The 21,065-nt window shown below is 35.9% G+C and overlaps 1 long non-coding RNA gene across 1 annotated transcript in view; it reads right to left on the bottom strand.

Moving 5' to 3' along the window:
* LOC140607954 (uncharacterized) overlaps positions 1-19,536 on the bottom strand; it is a 68,064-nt gene extending 48,528 nt beyond the window's left edge. The window contains exon 1 of the long non-coding RNA XR_012009877.1: positions 19,473-19,536. This is a non-coding gene — a long non-coding RNA (uncharacterized lncRNA). The remainder of the gene's footprint in view (positions 1-19,472) is intronic.
* Between the last annotated feature and the right edge of the window lie 1,529 nt (positions 19,537-21,065).

The raw sequence follows: 21,065 nt of genomic DNA, 5'->3' as shown, positions 1-21,065 counted from the left end.
TTTTTTTTTTCTTTCATTCTTTCCTTCCTTCCTTCTTTCCACTCCTTTTTTTTTTCTTTCCTTCCAATTAATATACTTCGGCCTCAGTAATATAAAAAATTCCTCCAAACTCAGACCATAGACTCATGGTTGGAATCAACTCTATTTTGTAATATATTTCACACAAATCCTTCCACACTATTAAACTTATACTTAGAAAAATAATTAGTAAGTATACTTAAATTGCGAAAAAGAAAAAAAAAAGCTTCTACATATAAAAAATACTTTACATAAATTATTGCATTTTAAAATAACCAATCACTTATAGGAGACACTAGTTAACACTGAAAATAAATAAATCTTAGGGGCATCTCTATTTAATTAAGTTGTCACGGAATACAGAGAACAATTATGATGAAAGCAGGTAAAAATCTATATTCTACTGTTCAATATAATAATGGATTTGCATAAGCAAACGAGAATATGAAAAATTATTTAGGTCTTCACATTTTAATTTACATTTTTGAATACTGAGCCTAACTGGTACAATGATAAAGTAGTACTTGCCTTTACCTATTTTGTCTAGTAAAATATATTTTTATGCTACTCCATTCAAAAATTACATTTAATAAATTTAAGACAAAAATAAGGCTGGGATTTTGCTGATATCATTAAAAAATGCAAATTGTTTAAATTTTATATGATGCTAGTTATTTTCTTTGGTCTTACAGAGGATTTTTAAAATTAAGTTCTATATTTTAATTGCAGTATAGTTAACATACAGTGTTATATTAGTTTTAGGTATGCAATATAGTAATTCAATAATTCAATACATTACTCACTGCTCATCATGCTAAGTGTATTCTTTAATCCTCATCACCTATTTCACCCATCTTCCCCTCCTAGGAACCACCAGTTTGTTCTCTATAGTTAAGAGCTAGCTTCTTGATTTGTCCTTCATTCTTTTTAGACATATATACATATATACTTGGGAAGAGGGTACTATTAAATAGTCCACTTAATTATAAATTAACTTAAGGTATTATTCTAATATGTAATTTTTATCCTGAAATACATTTTTATAAATGCCACTATTAATATAAAAAATCCTTTGGAGAGAAAAGTCAACTCCCTTCCCAATTACCCCCAGTGCCATGCACCCAGTATATGAATGGCAGAAACAGAAACAATGCATCTGAAATGATAGTGATTACTTTTTTAAATTTACACTTCCTGTTATAGTTGGAGTGAAGAAGATAAGCTCTATAGAAACACATAAAATCATATTTCTTATATTATTTCTGAGGATACAGAATCTAGATATATAGTTTCTATGAAATTTTGTTCTGAAAAGAAGTAATTTGCTAACGATATCCTCACTAGCCAAAGGATACATGAGGTTTCCTAAAGCACTTTTTACTTCTGCTGCTTAAAAGAGAGTATTTAATAACTGCAATACAACAGGAATTGTGCTAGGTCCTGGAACCATAAAGATGAAAAACACAAAACATTCTCTCTGCAGCAGGTCAAGGCATAGGGAGGGAGACAGACAAGCACTCAGAGTTACAATGGAACAAGATATATATTATATCTGAAAAACTCAAAATACCCTAAAGAAACTCTTCCCACCCCTGGAGGTCTTACTAAAGCAATTAGGAACTTGGAATTGAGAGAGATAGAAGGCAAGGAACATACATTCTTGTTTCATTCCCCAAGCTGCAAGCTGAACTCAGGCACATACAATGCGAATTTTTGACAAGGGAAATGACCTAGAACTTTGTCAAAGGGTCATTATGTCATGTTATCTTTATGTGAATATTTTCACTTATCCATAGAGAATGCAAAGAACTGTCAAATGTCTAGAAGTAGAATTCTCTTTAAAATACCTTTAGAAAAAAAAATAAATAAATAAAATAAAATACCTTTAGTACTAATCCTGTGTAAGCTAAAGATGAACCACAAAAATAATAACACAATTTGTAAAATTTACTTAAAAATAATGCTATTCGGGATCCCTGGGTGGCACAGCGGTTTAGCGCCTGCCTTTGGCCCAGGGCGCGATCCTGGAGACCTGGGATCGAATCCCACGTCGGGCTCCTGGTACATGGAGCCTGCTTCTCCCTCTGCCTATGTCTCTGCCTCTCTCTCTCTCTCTCTGACTATCATAAATAAATAAAATTTTTTTAAAAAGCTATTCAGTTTAATTATATAACACAGAATTGTTTCATAGAATCATCCAGTTGGAAGAGGAAAAATGAACACTGAATTTAACCTCTTCATACATTACAGATTAAGAAACAGAAACTTGAGAAATTTGTAACTTGTTCAAGGTCAAGCAGAGTCCTCTTGTTCTTAGTTCAATTGGTCCATTATGGGACTTTAATGGAAGCTCAGAGGTAGAAGAAAAAATAATCTAATTCCATCTGGAAAAAAAAAAAAGAAGCAAATATTTCTCAGAAGTCTTATTCGGTCTGTAATTTTACTGCCTTCTCCATTATGCTTCAGAGAATCTGACACAGAAGCTTTGAAAGCGGTGGGTTCTGAACACAAAAATAGAATGTCTATGGTTTTATTCATATTTAGGAGCAGCAGTTTGAAGGAAGTGAAGCTGCAGCTGTACTTTTCCATGTTACTTAGCAACTGGGATGAGTCAAGAAAAATCACTGAAACTCATAGGCACTGGTGAGACCATGACAAATGATATTGGGAAAAAGAAATCCTATGAGGTCAATTTACCCATAGACTATCAACATGCTTTTAAAAAATAAAATACAGGTCATTCCTACATTAATGATGTAAATTGAATTTTAAAGATGACAGTGACTGCACAGGGAGCCTCTCACGGCACCTGGCATAGGGCCTGTCACACAGATTCTGAACTGAATTGTTAGGCAAATATTTCTGGCCTGAACTGCTGGTTTAGTTTATAGAAGATGAAAAGCAGTTTACATCTTTTCACTGACGTATTTTGGGGGAAATTTATTAATGGCATGTTTATAATTTGTCAAAATGAATAAAAAATAGGAAAAATTCTGAGATATTTAAAATTTCTCTAAAATCACCATATCTGGGACACCTGGGTGGCTCAATGGTTGAGCATCTGTCTTTGGCTCAGGGCATGATCCCAGGGTCCAGGGATAGAGTCCTGCCTCAGGCTCCCTGAGGGGACCCTGCTTCTCCACTGCCTGTGTCTCTGCCTCTCTCTCTTTCTCTCTCTCTCTGTGTCTTTCATGAATAATAATTTTAAAAAAACTTTAAAATAACCATATCTGAATATGCACAAATAAAATATGTGAGACTTTTGGGTAAGGAAAAAAAAAACAAAAGCTAAGAAATGAGATATTGGGTAAAACAATAATTTAAAGAAACTACAAGAATATAATACTGTCTGAGTTATTTGACATTTAGAAAAGTATCTTAAAAAAATAAAAAAATAAAAAAAAAGAAAAGTATCTTGCTTTCAAAAGTAAGAAATGTTCTGTAAAATTACAGGTAAAGAAAGTTATTTCCAAACAGAACACTATATAATGTTTAAGACAACAGCAATACTGATTAAACGAAAAAAAAAAAAAAAGCATACCATAAAAAGCTTTTAAAACCCTAGAAAGGATAATTTCAGCGAAGTTTGGAGGAACACAATATATACTGAAATTTCTTTATGTTTTCATACATAGTTTATCTGAAAAAATAAAGTATAAAAATGTAGAGAATATTATTTCAGCAATGTGGTCCACATACATTTTAAATCAATACACCTTGTCAATAACTTGAGTTCAGCTTTTTCTTTCCTCTAATGTAAATCAGATAGGACTGTCCAAAATCAATCTCTGAGCATCCACACCCCTTCATCATTATTGCCATTACCTTACTGTAGGCTCCCTGAACTGCAAAAAAATAGCCTTCTAGTGATATTACTGCTGCTTCCTCAATGTCACTTTAAACATTTCCAGAAGTCATCAGAGTGATGTTTGTAAGATTTATTATATGGGTATTACTAGATCAATCACTTCTTTTCAATTGTTTCAAATGTCCTGTATAATTATCTAATTTCATCTCATAAACTACTTACTAACTTTAGTAAGCTTACTTCACCATCTTTTGTCAATTCCTGTTCTAGAATCTCTGAGGATCTGACTGTAGGTTTAAAATGTCCTTTTACTATTATTTTTAATTCTTTCCAATTTATGCAGATATTCCCTAATGCGCAAATGAGCTTCCTTAATCTTTGGGCCTTTTTCACTTAGTATATTGTTGTTTTCTCTACTTAGTATATTTTTATCCCACATGCCTAAAGGTATGGTCTCAACTCAAATATTATGACCTTAGAGATTCCCTCCCCCTACCAAAAAAAAGGTGCTAAATAGGCTCTTCTTCTTGAAAGCTACTCTATATCACCTTTCAATTCATTTCTGTGAACATGCTATCACACTGAATTAAGAATCTAATTTTTATTGTTTTTGTCTCTCTCCCCCCATCAGTCTGAGAAACACGTCAGAACAGAGCCTTTCTATGAACTGTTTATTGGTGTATTCTTAGCAGTGAGAACACATTACTCATATATTTTTGCACCCAATAAACATGAGTTGCATTCATGGATGATAATCAGTGCAGGCCCTTATTATAGAGTCTAAACACAGCACCAAATACACGTCTGAGATGGTACATGATAGCTCATGCACTTTGTTCCACCAGGGTCAATGGTGAAGGCTCATGTTGAGACGATGGCATCCAAGTATATTGGAGACCCTGACAGCCTAGATTCCCTAAGTGACACAGCAGAAGAAAGAAATAAACCTTTGGCCTGTTAAAAAACTAAGATCTAGGTAAGCTTATCTCCTTGGAAGTCTGTGGACAGATTTCAGGGGGTCAATGCACACATTTAAATTACACACAAAATACTAAATGTGTGTCTATCTCTCTGAGAAGAGCATTCATGGATTCATCAGAATTTCAAAGGGATTCTTCTCTTTGCTATCATCACAACTTCCAACAACCCGCAAAATAAGATAAATAAAAAATAAGACAAAAAAACCCCAACATGGTTTATATACACGTAGAAGAACTTAATATCCAGTTGGAGTGAGTGATGCTAAAAGTTCAACTTGCATTAATAACACTCTTATAGAGTGTTTTGTTTAATATATTTTATCTATTCTGAAAAAAAAGTGCATGTATGCATTTATTCATGTCTAGCATTATCAGGTAATGATGCTCTAAAAGCAATTCATCTCTTTAAAGAGCATTAATTAATATTGTTGTGAAAAATCGCAAAGGACAGGAAACTTTCTATTTTAAGTATATCTATTATTTCATTCATTAATTTAGAATACCAGGAGTAATAAGGTATTAAGACTAAGAGCTCAGCATCCAAAAACAAGGTCCTGGATTTGAATCCTGATTATGGATAATTATGTGACCTTGTATGAATTTATTCTATAGCTCTGTGCTACAGTTTCATCATGTGTAGAATTAGGATTGTAACAGTGCCTGTTTACGATTATCATGATAATATTTATTGTATATGCATGAGATGTAGTATAGTAAATAGATGAGTTCTTATTTTGCATGGTTCTGATATGCAATAGTTTCATTTACCACAGTTTAGCTAAATAACGTCAGCTTCCTCTAAGAACATAGATCAAATTTCAGCTGCCCTGCTATATTAACCAGGAGTACTTGCATTAGATGTCATCTGCAGTACTCATTCTTCAGTTCACAAATCATTACAGAAACAACAGAGGTGTATCATGATTAGCAGCCATTATATTACTTCTTCCAAAGTCTGTCAGTAATTGATCCCCACATATCTGTTATCCAGGTCACAAACAGCAAGCAAAGCATTTAGTTAGGTTTCCTCCTTGTCTCACAGAAATAAACCTATGTGATCTTTTATAAAAATGGATCATTCAAAAGAAAACTGGATAACAAAGATGAAGGTGTAGAAACAAATGGAAAGAACACTAAGTGAAATTAGAATGATAAGGTAAATGAAGTGAAAAGAAATATTAATATATATGAACAAAATGGTTGGGACGACAAAGATGAAGATTTCCCAGAGGAAGTAACACTCTCAAAAAATTTCATGCTAAAGGAGTTCTCAGAGGCATTTCACAACATGGAAAGAGAAAAGAATGAAACACTGGAAACTGATCCCAAATTAGAAAGTACAATGACAATTTGCCAAGGCATCGGAAAGATGCTCACTCTATATCATAAATTTAAAAAGGTGAAGCAGAAGATAAGAATGAGGTCCAAATTTCTCCTTGTAGATTTTTTTAAAAGAAATAAAACAATGAATTTCGATGTTTCAATGTTTTAAATTGCAATGTACTAAGTAAATGATAATTTTACTAATTTGATTTTTCTGTACATTTATAACTTACAGTAAGTTTTTAATGTTCTGACAACATAATTTAAGGATCACAGAACTGTAAACTTTCCCGTTGGGTACGATTACTTTGGACTGTTTTAGCTTACATGGCCATTTTCACCATGTGGTACTTACCATGCAAAGTGAACTGTCTATATTAAATAAACTTTAACAAGAAATTATTGATACAATCTTATTTTTCATATCATTATTAACTGCCTTGGTCATTTTTGAGGGTTTTCTTTTCCTATTGTTTGATTTCATCTTGCTTGTACAGATTTGCAAATATTTGTGGCAATTAAATATTTAATCCTCCCCTGTTTAAATAGTTAAAATATACTCCACTTTCAGATTTTGGTTTGTTTTTGAGCTTGATTATGTATTTTATTTCATATGGAATTTTTTAAAAAATTAATTACTTAAGTTTTCTTACCCTTTTTTGTTGTTGTTCTAGTTCTGTACTAGATGCAGTAGGTAGGTGACCTTTGAGAAATTGACTAGCTCTCAATCTTTCCTTTTGTTACCTATCATCTGGAGATAACATTACTATCTATCTTATATATTTCCTGAAATAATTAAATGTGCTAAGCTTTATAACACAGGCTACCCCTATGAACAACAAAGTTGTTTTTATTAGTAGTAACTATAAGTAAATCTATCAGAAATTGAATTAGAGGATGAAAAATTATGCTTATTATCCTTTAGAAAGCTTACCATCTCATGGGAAATAGAGAAGTAAGGTGCTTAAATAGTGATAAGGGTTATTATCGAGATGAAAAACACAGAGGACTAAAAGAACATCTCTAGACATAAGCCAACCCACATTGTTGGCACCAGGGAAGTGATTCCAGGAAAAGTGGTAATCATACTGAAATTAAGGTGAAGAAAGACACTTTAAACAGTGACAACAGGATGTGCAAAGACATAGAAAATGTGAGAAGAAAAATGCCAAATTTTGTGAAGCACGTGTAGCTTGGGATGACTGCTGGAAAAAAAAGTAAAGTTTCTGAGTGTTTGGAGTTAATACTCTAAACGCTCTAAAAAGGAGACAAAAGAATGTATTATACAGTCAAATAAATCAAATAAATCATTATAGGAACTGAAATATTGAACAAAGAATGGCCATAAACATATTAGCAATTTAGAAAAATCAACCTGGAAGTGGAAAGGAAGCTGGCTTAAGGCATATAAACAAGACATAGGAAAACTGGAATGTAAGAATGAGGAATGGCCCACATGATAGATGATGAGACCGTGAACGGCAGCAGTACTGATGGCTATGTGGAATAAGAAATAATATGGGAGATATTAAAAAAAAAAAAAAACATGACTGGTACTGAAAGGGTGTGTTGGCCAAAAAAGAGGCTGAATTTAAAGGTGAATTCCTAAGAGAAAGAAATCTGATTATGGAATTTAATAACATCCAATCTTATTGTAATATGTGCCTCCTGCTTTTTAAATATGACATTAATTTTAAAATTGGATTTAGCAATATCTCTTTTAACTATACAGCTACATATTTAACTACAGATAAAGATATTTTCCCATAAAGATAATCTGTGGGAATTTTTTATATAGGAAATGGGATGAATTACATAATAGTGCTTTATCTCAAAAAGTTTAAGGTTCTGTAACAAAGAAATTCTCTCATCTCTAAGAGCAAAATGTGACATTCTGGGTACATCTGATTCATCTGCATCTCAGTGTCCTTTTCATGAGGACCCCCAGGAGAAACTGTTACCTGATTTAAGTATGAAGTATAGTGTACTTCTCCTTCGCAATTGCTGTTTGAATCTCATGGCTGTTGTAAATTTTGTAACTTACAAGCTTTTAAATTTATAAGTCAGATCTGTTTTTGTGGTTTATCTACAGTAGACTTGTGGGTTATTTTGACATTTTTTTATTCTGCTTTGTTCCTACATCACTTTTCTGTGTGTGAAATGGCACTCATCTTTTCATTTTATTCATCCTTGTAAGATATCTTAAATCATTTGGGGAACAATATGTGACATGTAATAGAGAAAAATCATTTCCATGGCTTGATTCCCTCTGCATTGGGAAATGTGTTTTCTATGCATTAAAGGTTGAAGAGTCCGCTCTATCCCTTTCGTACATTTTGTAAAATCTCTCTATGTAGAATCACTTAACCAGCGAGTTGATGCTTTGGACATATCCAAACTGAACAGAAAAGTATCTAAAGTATCTGGCTATTACCTCTGTGATTCTGAAAGCCGTATCCTGTCCTGCCTGAAACTATGCCTGACAAAATGATGTTGCCTTTGATGAATGTGAAAGAACAGCCACTAGAGGTGCTCACCTACTATCAAGACAGAAATCCTTCCTCACTGTGTAATCAGACACTGAACTGCTCACCTCAAAGTTAACATTAGGGCTGCTGTATAAAATGTGGACTATAGCAAAAGTCCCACTGATACCCAATGTTTAACGTTCCCTGAGTATTGCTAAATGCTTCTTATAAAACTCCACTGGAGATTTCAAATTCATTATGCTATGGAAGAATGATCTAATTCAAAGGTATTTCTGCTTTGATAACTTATCTACCTTTAAAAATCACATTTCTTATTTCTATTTTCTAGCTGCGCAGGAAGGAAAAGAGAACATATTTGACAGCCTTTGAAAGATAATTGATGGCGATAGAGAAAATCATATAGCTTTGAACTAGAGCATAAAAATGACAAATCTATTACATGGGATCTTTTTCTCACTCTCTCCATCTTTGGGTATTTGGTCTTAAAATGGATCTAATTCATATAAAGGCATTCTTATAACATTTCAGGCTTACATTTTGATACATAAGTTATTTGGGCTTAAAAGTGTGCAACCACAAAATGAAATGTATACTGTGCATGATAGCAGAGGGGAGGTGCTGTCTTAAAGAGAACTGATATTTTCTTCCACTGAGTTCTCTCTTTAGAGTATAAGACCCTCTACTCATACTTTACCTTCCTTGGTAAAAAAGTTGCTTGAAGATAGAATTAGTTGGAAATAAATTCTATTCTAATCTTAACAGTAAAGCTTACTAATCTAATTCTCTTAAGTAAGAATTTAGATCAACATAATCCATTATTTCCATTTTTGGCATATTGCATTCTTTATGTCAAATGTAATTCCTCACTTTTTTCATATACATGACAAAACTGATATATTAATTGATGCAATATTTAAACAAGCTCTTCTGCTATACAAAGAAAAATGACAAATAAATCTCTGAAAATGGATTCTGGAATTTTTATAGAAGCAAAGGATTGTATGAAACTAAATGATCTCTCTTGGTGAGAAGTAACATAGTAGAAAATAAATTGTTAGGGGGTGGGACGCCTGGGTGGCTCAGTGGTTGAGCATCTGCCTTTGACTAAGGGTGTGATCCTGGAGTCCCAGGATTGAGTCCCACATCGAGCTTCCTGCATGGAGCCTGCTTCTCCCTCGGCCTGTGTCTCTGCCTCTCTGTGTGTCTCTCATGAATAAATAAATAAAATCTTTAAAAAAAATTGTTAAGGGGCTTGGGTTATTTATATTGTCATTAATACCTAGGGAAAGTCCTAGATTTTCTAACCTCAACTTCTCTGTTTTTGTTATATAAATCTTGACATTTCTTTTTTTTTTTTTTCTGACATTTCTTTCTAAAATAATGCTGTAGGTATTAAATTGAAACAACATACATAAATCTTTTGACATATATATAGGGATTCTAGAACTTGGTTCCATTTTCCTCTGATCCCAATTCTATGGTACTTTTATCCTACAACAAATACTATGATCTTTGGACAGGTGCATGCAGCTGAGGCATGGGTTAAACTAGTGGAGAAGAGCTTCAAGGTGTTGGAAATGGGCAGGAAGAGAGTATCCAACAATGAGTCTGACCTTTGGTTCCCCAGGCTGAAGTAAAGGAATATGTGTGACTATTCCTTCGCCTTAACATCTCATTAAAAAACAAAACAAACCTTAAGTAGTTGTTGAGCTTGTGAGCTCAGACTTTCCTGCTTTGCCACTATAAGAATATGGGGATTTTGGAGAACAGCAAGGTTTCGTTCAGGGGGCTCAGCAGAGCACTAACAGCTGCCCCATGATGCAAGCCTACATAATCAGACTCTCTTGTCTTGGTCCTTTCAGGGGTTCCACGGCAAGAAGACACTCTCACAAACAAACTTGAGTTTCTAGGAGCCTAGAAGAAAAATAACAGCCTACCCACGGAGGCCCAACAGCTAAAGAAAGGATAATCAAGTCGAATAATCAGCATATCCACTTAGTGAAACTAAACTGTTTAATGAGAACTGAGTAAAAACAAAACAAAATAAAAAACTATAAAGAGTACATAAGGAGACCAATGAGCAGTATTAAGATCTAAAATTCAAACCAAAAAAGCATTCTCTCTCTCTCTCTCTCTCTCTCTCTCTCTCACACACACACACACACACACACACACCAGCAATAACTAAAAATAACAAGAACCCCATTAAAAACCCTCCAAAAAAAGCCATTCTGGACCTTAAAAACCTAATTTCATCTCAAATTTCACTTTAAGAACAAAAGAACTTTTTTTTTAAACCGAACTATGAGATCCTAAACAAGAATTAGCAATTTTTTCCATAAAGGGCCAGATAATAAATATTTTAGGTTTGTGATAGCTTGGAAGGAGGGTAAAGTCTCAAGTCCTGAAATTAAGTACACATAGATACAGATTTTTTTCAAAGGTATTTAATGAACAAGTATTCATAGTAAAGAAAAATAAGTAAAGATGAAAGCCAATAAACAAGTAAAAGACTAAATATAGTATAGCCACACTATATTATATAGTATCACATACAATTTACCCAAAGGAAAGAGTGGTACCTTTTTAGTAAAGAAGAGGGCTCAGGAAAGGAAGAGGGGACAGTCATGGAAAAAATAAAAATGAAAGATTAATAAAAAACCATACATAAAAAGAAAAACTATATAAATAATAACTTACAGCAGTTAATGCTATGTTGTTTGTATCAAGTGGATTGTACTTACCCTGGCTCTGCTAATCATATTATTTACAAAAAGCAGGCTCATGAAGAATGACACACTTAAATTCTAAGGAGATGGGAGGATGAGTATTAATGAAAAAGGCCTTAGCAAATCACGAGTCAGCTGTCTATTATATACATGAAGGAATTGTAACACAACAAAAGAATATAAGCATATCAGCAACATATTAATTGGCAACACAAAATAATTTTACTTAGGATTTCTAAAAACATTTAAGAGAAATAGTTCCAGTGTTGTCATGCCAGTTCGATTTGCTCATGACAAATCAGGTTACTCAGGTTTGTTTTTCACCTGTATCAACTGAGTAGGAGTTCATAATAAAAATCAAAACAACAGGACACAGCACTGAAGGACATACACATAGAGGACCTCAAAGTCTTTCCTAGTTCTAAGATGATTCTGTAGTTGCTGCATGTGCTCAGGTCTCCTAAGGATTTCTTTTTGCCTTCTTAGCCTGGTGCTTGACTTATTTTTTCTACTTTAGTATGTGTGGTTCAGTTTTTCTCCTATATGAATTTGCTGAGAATAAACATAAAAATAACTACTACATATCACTTAAGAGGATGAGCCTTTTAATGTTTCTAGTTTTAAAGTATATATAAAAAAAGATTTTCGTTACTATAGGAATATTGTGAATGTAGGAAAAATTCCAGTTTCTGATGATTTTTATAGAATTCAAGTGCCTTCCACTGAATTGTGTCCTTTTCAATATGATGCAGTCATTAGTGTCATGAATTTAATCTAAGTTCAGAAAAGAAAATAACTAAGAGGAGTTTGCTTTTGAAGCATGTACATGGGTACATGTTTTCACCATATTAACTTGTACATCTCCTCATTTGTTTTTATTTTTTTTCAGAAATGGAAGACTTATTTAAAATGATCTCCAAACATTCATTTAATATAAATCAGTCTGTGCTACTATTGCTATGCCAATCACTAGAAAGATTAAAAAACTGGAATTGGGAAATCAGTTCTGCTGGACTTTTGGTAGCAAGGGAAGCCATATCGATTGACATTACAAGTGTGCTGGGGAAGAAGGTGATTTAGATTAAAGTAATAACCATAGCACAAGAGGAGTCTAGGGGGAAATACAAACATACCAGTGTTCTTTTTATTTTATAGAGATATTTCCTCAGTATTTCTTTGGTTTAAGATCTTTGACTTTTTCCCCCAGTTTTCAAAGCATATTTCATCCCAGGCATTCAAAATGGGAAATGTTAAGCTTCTTTCATGAGTATGTATTTGTACTCCAAAATTCTCAGTCTCTTGAAGATTCAATACTAAACATTCTGAGGTGTTTTGGGCAAGTTGCTTTCATTGCTTCTTTTTGTTAATCTATGTCATGCAATTAGTATTTAACTAAATGAGAATAACTTAAATATAAATATGACTTCTTTCATAATCAGGAAGGAGGCATGAACCACGCATGATGACTCTTAACCAATCTGATTGAATGGTAATTACAACACTAACTCTTGCTAACTCTTTACTTTTGGGCAAGTTTTAAAATCTCTCTCCTACACAATTTTCTCATCATAAAATGAAGATAATAACACAATCTAAAGCACAGTGCTGTTGTAAAGACAAGATAATACTTGTAAGGATCTTGAAAAAGAAAACCTTACACAAAGTAGTTACTTAACAAATGCTATCTATTATTGTTATGACTTGGTAAATATGTATTTTTCTTAGAATACTTGGAACAAGCAGCAAATGTGGGAATTATTCTTACTGTCATTTAGTTTTGCTATTTCATTTCAAATAGATATAGTTTGCAGACAGTTCCTACGAATCTTTTTTCAAGTTGGCCAGAAACATGCTTTAAGATTTCTGGAATAAAATCAGAAATACTAACAATGAAACTCAGATGGAAAGACAAGAGCCAAGAGAAACTAAGGAGTCTTCTCTAAATTATCAACCTAGGTGAGGCTTCTGAGGAACACTTACCTTAATTTTCAAGTATTCTAAACTCTGGGCTGCCATTACCCTTAAAGGTTGAAGTCACTGCAGATTTAGTCTTCAGCTTTCCTACCAGGGCAACAAATGCTATTTTCAAGGGATAGGTCTCATTGTTACTCACTGTTACATGGCTGGTTGATGGCATTATGTTCCTTGGCCAATGCAAAAATACCATATCAACACCATATCAAGCTGGCATGTTTAGGCACTCTTATGGGCTGGACTGTGTCTTCCCAAAATTCATATGTTGAAGACTTAATCCCTGGTACTACAGAATGTAGCTAATGGTGGGGCCCTGATCCATTATGATTGATGTCCTTATTATAAAAGAAAAAACACCAAGGGGCATGCACATACAGAGTAAAGTCCATTTGATGACCCAGCAAGAAGGTGGCTGTATGCAAGCCAGGGAGAGAAATCTTGGGAAAAACCAAACCTGCCAACACCTTAGACTTCTATCTTTCAGAACTATAAAAAATAAATTTAAGCCACCCTGTCTATGGCATTTTGTTACAACAGTCCTAGCAAATTAATACAAGTACTAAACATGGATGGGAAAGGACTTCACAAATTGGATGTATTGTCATTGTCCAATAGTTTTTGTTGTGTTACTGTTATCATTCTCAAAACAATCATATCAGCATGGGGGAAATATTTGTAGAATTCCTCCAGAAATACCAGGAATCCTTTATAGTCTATGAAATGTTTCTCCAACTTATGGAGGAAAAAATGCCTTATGGATTTTGCTTGAATAATTACTTCCCATCCTCAGCCTTTAGTGAATGATGTGTCAACTCCTATTGATATTAAGCCTAAAAAATAAAAGCCTTTTAAAATCCACATGGCATAGGTCTCCTTTTAGAACTTGTCTCTTTGCCTGTCTTCTGTTAAATTCAGTTAAAGGGGTCTGGAGATTCTGGGTAGCAGTTGTGTGGGGATAGGGTAAACAGTAGCCAGATGGGTTAGATTTAAAATCAATAGAGCCTTGATGATTCCAAGAACTCCAGAACATCTGCATGTAAGTCATTACTTAGTAGGATGTGGATTGCATCATGCATACCAAATGTTGCTTGCATCCATCTCCTCTTAAGGAAGACTCTTGGAGGGCCTTAGTCCCTATTGTCTTTAGTATGGTTGTTAAATCTGTCCTATCTAACTAAAGGTACCTCTACATCATTTGCTGTGGAATAGACTTCTAGAGATTACCCATAATCAGTTTCTTGTCCTTCCTTGGCATAAAGAATACTGAGATTTGTAGGAAGGATTCAATTCCCAAAGCAACATTAGGATGAAGTTGTTAGTTTTATTATCATTTTACACAGTAAAGAAATTGATGTATAAGAAGATAACTGAAAATAAAAGTGTTCAGGTCAACAGTCAATTGGTGGGGCTGATATTCAAACACAAAACTACCATTTCCAACCCTGCATCCTTAAACACCAATCTACCGTTTATTGTTCTTTTTGCAAAACTTAACTTTTCATATTTCTCCTCAGTCTCCTGTTTTATTCAATTTGTTTTATGATTTTAACTGTGGTAAAACTAAGTTGTTAAAAATACTGTAGGGGAAGAATGGGGTAGGCAGCATGGAAAGGGTAGATAAAGAACCTGTCCTAAAACATGAGGAGGTTAATTTAGCTTTCAATTTAGCTAAAAATTGAAAGACTCAACCTTCTAGATAGGCAGATATTGCTACCGGGCCTATCAAATACACAAGGAAGAAACTAATTAGACATTTGATTCAAAGAGCAGTAATATCTTTTAGGATAAACCAGAATAAAAGGGCCATTTAATTATGCTCATCTTCCTCAACTAACTTCAGATCATTTCTTTAAGCTCAAGCATCTTGTAAATGCACCAAAGAAGAGAGCACATGGTTAAACTACAGGCTATTAGAGATGATCTAAGCCTGACATCTCCCTCTTAATATTACACTATCAGAACCTGTCAGATTTTACCTTTGGATTCTTGAATTTATGAACAGATCTTTTCTGCACAGCTCCTATTTTCAGTTCAGACTCCATGCTTATTGAATCAGGAGGAAATTTGAAAGGAGATATTTATGTCTAGCTAATCTGACATCTGACTCTTCTAGGAGTTCTCACTTGCTTCAAAGCCTCCTAACCAGTCTGACTCTAAATTCTTGGCTCCACTATCCAATCTCCAAACATTATCCAGAGTATTTTTTTAAATGATAAATAAGCATATTAACAAATAAATTAGATCATGGCAATTTCCACTTAACTCTCTTAAATGGCTTTCCTTCATGTTTAAAGTAAAATTCCAACTCTTCATTATGGTTAACAAAGCACTGCTTTATTTGGTCCCTGGCCACTTCACAGGAATTCAAGACTTACCATAAAACTACATTTATCGAGATAGTGTGGTATTGGCAAAAGAACAAATAGACCAATGAAATAGAATAGGGAGCTCATAATTAGACCTACACAAATATTATCAACTGGTCCTTGATCAAGAAGCAAAAGCAATTAAATGGAGAAAATATGGTTTTTCAGTGGTGCTATAAAGACTCTACATCTACAAGGAGAACAAAGAATGTAGACATGGATAACACACCCTTCTTAAAAAATCAAATTGTATTATAGACATATATTTAAAATGCAAACTTTAAAAACTTCCAGGAGATAGCACTGGAGAAAGCCTAGATGCTTTTGAGTTTACATACAATATCAAATGCACTCTCCATGGGAAAAAAAAATTGGACTTCGTTAAAATGAAAAGCTTCTGCTCTGTGAAGGACACTGTTAAGAAAATGAAAAGACAAGCCATACACTGAGAAAAAAAATTTGAAAAACTGATAAAAGGACTTGTATCCAAAGTATACAGAAAACTCTAAAAACTCAGTGAGAAGGACCAAAGATCAAACATCCTGTCAAAGAAGACACACGGATAGAAAAAAAAAAAAAAAAGCAAATGAGAAGACATTCAACATTTATGTCATTTTTTTTTTAAAGATTTTATTTATTTATTCATGATAGTCACACAGAGAGAGAGAGGCAGAGACACAGGCAGAGGGAGAAGCAGGCTCCATGCACCAGGAGCCCGACGTGGGATTCGATCCCGGGTCTCCAGGATCACGCCCTGGGCCAAAGGCAGGCGCCAAACCGCTGCGCCACCCAGGGATCCCAACATTTATGTCATTAAGAGATGACAGCTTAAAACAACTCAATACCATTATACGTCTATTAGAATGGCTAGAATACAAAACACTGACAACACAAAACACTGGTGACAATGTGGAGCCATAGGAATTTTCATTCACTGCTGGTAGAGAGGCACAATGGAGTAGTCATTTTGGACTTCTTTAGTTTCTTACAAAGCTAAACATAATCTTACTACATGGCCCAGCAATTGTGTTTTTACTCACAGGAGTTGAAAGCTTATGGCCATATAAAATCTACTCATATATTCATAGTTACCAAAACTTAGAACTAACCAAGCTGTCCTTTAGAAGGTGAATAGTTAAGGAAACTATGGTACATCTATGCAATGGAATATTATTCAGTGCTAAAAAGAAACGAGCTATCAAGCTATGAAAAGACATGGAGGAACTTTAAATGCATACTATTAAGCAAAAGAAGTCCATCTTAAAGGCTCATACTATGATTCTAACTTACAGGAAAGTCAAAATAATAAAGAATATTTTTTAAAAATCAGTGGTTACCAGGGCTTGGATGGAATGAATACATGGAACATAAGGAACTTTTAGGACAGTGAAATTTTTCTGTATAATACTGTAATGTTGGATATACGATATTATCCATTTGCCAAGATTCATAGATCTATACAAGACTAAGTGTGAATCCTTAATACAAACTATGGGCTTGGGCAGCCCAAGTGGCTCAGTGGTTCAGCCCAGGATGTGATCCTGGAGACCAGGGATCGAGTTCCAGGTCAGGCTCCCTGCATGGAGCCTGCTTTTCCCTCTGCCTGTGTCTCTGCCTCTCTCTCTCTGTGTGTCTCTCATGAATAAATAAATAAAATATTTTAAAAACAATCTATCTAGTGATAAAGGTAAGAAACAGGATTTGCTTAGGCCTCCAAGTTACTTAGAGTGTGGAGACATAGAGAACTACAGAGGTACAGATGGAGAAGACAGCCTGGTGAAAAATTCTTTGAAATGTTATATAAACTATCAAAATGGCCATTAAGCTTACTTGCTTTCATGGTCTGAATATTTGTGTCCCTCACAATTCATATGGTGAAATCCTAATATCTGATGTTATGGCATTATGAAGTGGGGCTTTGAGCTCTGACCTGATGAATTGGATTAGTGCAGGATACAACAGAACTGCCACACTTTTTTTGTTTGTTTGTTTGTTTGTTTGTTTGTTTTGCCATCTGAGCTTTAAACTGGAAGTCTGCAGCCTAGAAAAGAGTCCTTGCCTGACCAGGACAGTGCTGTGATGTTGGACTTCCAGCCTCCTGGACTATGAGAAATACATTTCAGTAGTTTATAAGCCACTCACTCTGTGCCACTTTGTTAGAGCAGCCTGAACTGACATGACATCTGTTTTTTCAAAAAAACCCAATATCACTCTTTGTTTTCAGAAAAAAAGGAGCTTTTTTTTCCTTCCACATAGTGAGGATGCGCCATGTATTCATTCAGTGTGCAGCATGGAACAAAAATTAAATAGTCTGTTGGGTGACTGAAACTGGTCCCGATGATGTAGGAATGAGTTACGGGGAGACAGGGCTAGGCAGCAAAAGATAAGGGAAAGGCCCCAAAGTCAGGCTCCTACCCATACCCACTAAACAGAGCTAAGACAGTAAAAACAGAAAAAATAAACCTGGTTCCCTAGCTCCAAAATGTTAGGGAATGTCTCCCTTTTAATGACCACTAAGTAATCACAGAAATAAATCATTAAGATGTTATCAATAGTCCCTGCTCAAACCAAGAAGGCACAAGAATCTCAAGGCCATGGGCTACCTTACTAGAGTCACAGAAATCCCAGATGTAGAGAAATATTATGGAAAAGATACCAATCAGAGAGAAGGGAACACCTTGTTTGGGTTTATGATTTCTACAAAAATATCTTGTTTGTTATTATGGTAGTTACAAGTCCACCTTTGTTCTAAATATCCACCTTAATATTGACAAGAAACTTACCAAGTTCCCTGGTCAATTTCCTATAAAAGAGAGACCATAAAAGCCCTCAATGGGCAACCCTGTAGGGATGCCTCTGATTTCTGAGCACTTTCTCTGTATCTCTTAATAGGCCTCTACTGCTTTGCTCAGTCTATGTTGTCCGATTCATTTTTCAACTCTGTGAGACAAGCTCTCATGTATCGCTGAGTTGTATCTTATCTCTGTAAGCAGTAGTCAACTGCATAAATATGAAGAAAATGTCTTGAACAGAAGTGAGGTCACGTTTTACTACCACCAGAAGAAATGATCTTTTTTTTTTTTAAAGGACCTACTAAGTGACAAACTTTTCAGTGTTAGGAACAACTATTTCTGTTTCCTCCACTACCATGTCTCTGGGGTCACAGCTTTTTAATATGTATTCTCTGAAACAACCACATATAGAAGCTTTTTTGCAACAAGATAAATAATGAGCTTCCACTTACACCTCTTTCTAATTTATAAGCAAATCACATAAGCATCATCCTTTTTTAAAAGGTATTATACTATATTTGTTTAAAAATGACTGCAAAGTTCTCATCCATGAAAAAATGGGCTAGCAAGCCACTTGCAAGTAGATTATTGGTGTCTTAGACCAACATATTGGTCTCTCAGAGCCTTATAGACAGAACCCCAACTTCTGGTTCTCCTCCTGCAATGTATCTCACCTTCAATTTTCCCTGCAGTTAGGATGCTTCCCTTACTCTCATCTGTCCCCCAGTCTCATCTCCTTTGGGACATCACACCGATTTCCTTAGCAGCCAGCCCTGTGGTGGTTTAGAGCCCTATGGACTGTGATCTCTAGATAGTGCTCTTGTGGGTCTGATAAGGATTTATGTGCTCTTTATGGGGAGGAATGTGTGAAAAAATAGCACCATTTATTACCACAACATCATTTAAGCACTCATGTTCCAGACTCAGTGACTAAATGCTGGTTAGTTTGTATAATTCCCAGAAAAGATTCTATGAAGTGGGAACTACCATTACCTCCACATCACCAGGAGAGAGGATATCGAGGCACAGAATGGTCAAGGAGTTCAACCAGTGTCCCAGTTAATTATGCTTAAGTAGTTTGGCTGGTCCCAGAGTTGATTATGACGTTTAAACCCACGAAGTCTGAGCTGGCCAAGCACTTACTGTGAGCTTGGGTGGTGATGGTCATCACCGGGATGCACACCAGGTGTGTGCGGGCCCCATGAAGTACCTGGCTACCTGCCCTAACGTTGTCCGCCCCAGGCACCCTGCATCTGCTCTCCACCTCGGCGGGCCTCGCTTCACTTGGATGCGCTGAGACAAAGACCTCATGTGCCTCATGTGCCAGGCACATGGTGCATCTGTGACCAAGGCGAATGCGGCCTCCACGTGCAGCCCGTGGGCCCGACCGTGGCGGAAGCCCCTCCCCGGGGTCTATTAACTGACGGCCTGAGGGGGTGAAGTGGAGAGAGATGCTGTGTTTTAGCTCATGGGCTGCACGACCACAGCTCTGACCCTGGTTGGGGGACGGTGGCCACCCTGAAACCCACCTTCCCACGACCCAGCGCAGGTGCTCCTGACCTCTTCCAAGGACCCCGCCCGGGCGGGCCAGGGAACAGGGGTCTGGGGTGAGTGGCGGAGCGTAGACATGGTTTGTACCCACCGGGGGCCTAGACTGCCGCGACATCAGGAAGCCACACAGTGGCAGGGTTCCTTTTCCAGTGCCCAATTGCTCTCATGGCCCAGCTTTTGCTAAAGCTGCTCCAGCTTCGTGCGTTTGGCTCTGCTCACACTGGGTGCCAGACTCTCGCTGAAGTCTTCGGCGTTACTTGTGGTAAGTGTAAGAATATCTGGAATTTGTACAGCAACTTGCTTCCGTCTCAACAATAAGCCTTGGCTCCCCAATGCAGCCAGGGGCCCAGCACGGCCCTTGCGCACCTTGTTCTCCACACTGCTAGGATTCAGGGGCCAAGCTCCTCTCCCAGACTCCTCTTCCTGGGGAAGATGAGAAATTTGTTACCTAAGTTCCAGGGGGTAGGAACTTGGCATAGAACATTAGCTGCACTTAGTGTGGATAAGCAATATTTCAACAAATAGAAGTTTTTGACATCTTAATACTAACAGGCCATTAGGAGAGAAGTTCGTAGACTCTGCTAACCCTCTAAAAGTTACACATTAGGGCATTTTACCTGAGCGCTTCCTTTCTTCAGATATGCAAACTAGTGAGTGGATTGGAGGATTCGTTCTAAAAAGTTTTGCTTCTGGCATCTCTATAAACAGGTGATTCATAGTGTTACAGGATTGCAGGATTCTTGTCTCACGAGTGGAAGAATGAATCTCCCCAGACACAAAAAGGTGAAGTGAAGTGAAAGGTCATTAAGCGAAGGTGAGACCAGAAAGGAAAGAAAAAGGCTCTCAAGAGGGCGGGGGTGGGGTGGGGGGTGGGGGTGGGGTTCCGGAATGGGCTTTCACTGGTTGTCTTTAATTGACAATTGACTGGGAGACTTAAATCTTCTTGACATCTCTATCACTGATAGCACTATGTTTACTTTCTTTTTGAAGTTTGGTAATTTTCAGTGATCCAGCTGTAGCTGTTAGAGATCTTAT

This window comes from Canis lupus, chromosome 17 (genome assembly GCF_048164855.1).
Source record: "Canis lupus baileyi chromosome 17, mCanLup2.hap1, whole genome shotgun sequence".
NCBI classification, from domain to species: domain Eukaryota; kingdom Metazoa; phylum Chordata; class Mammalia; order Carnivora; family Canidae; genus Canis; species Canis lupus.
Note: the sequence above shows the minus strand (reverse complement) of the source record. Positions and strands in the feature narration are given on the sequence as shown.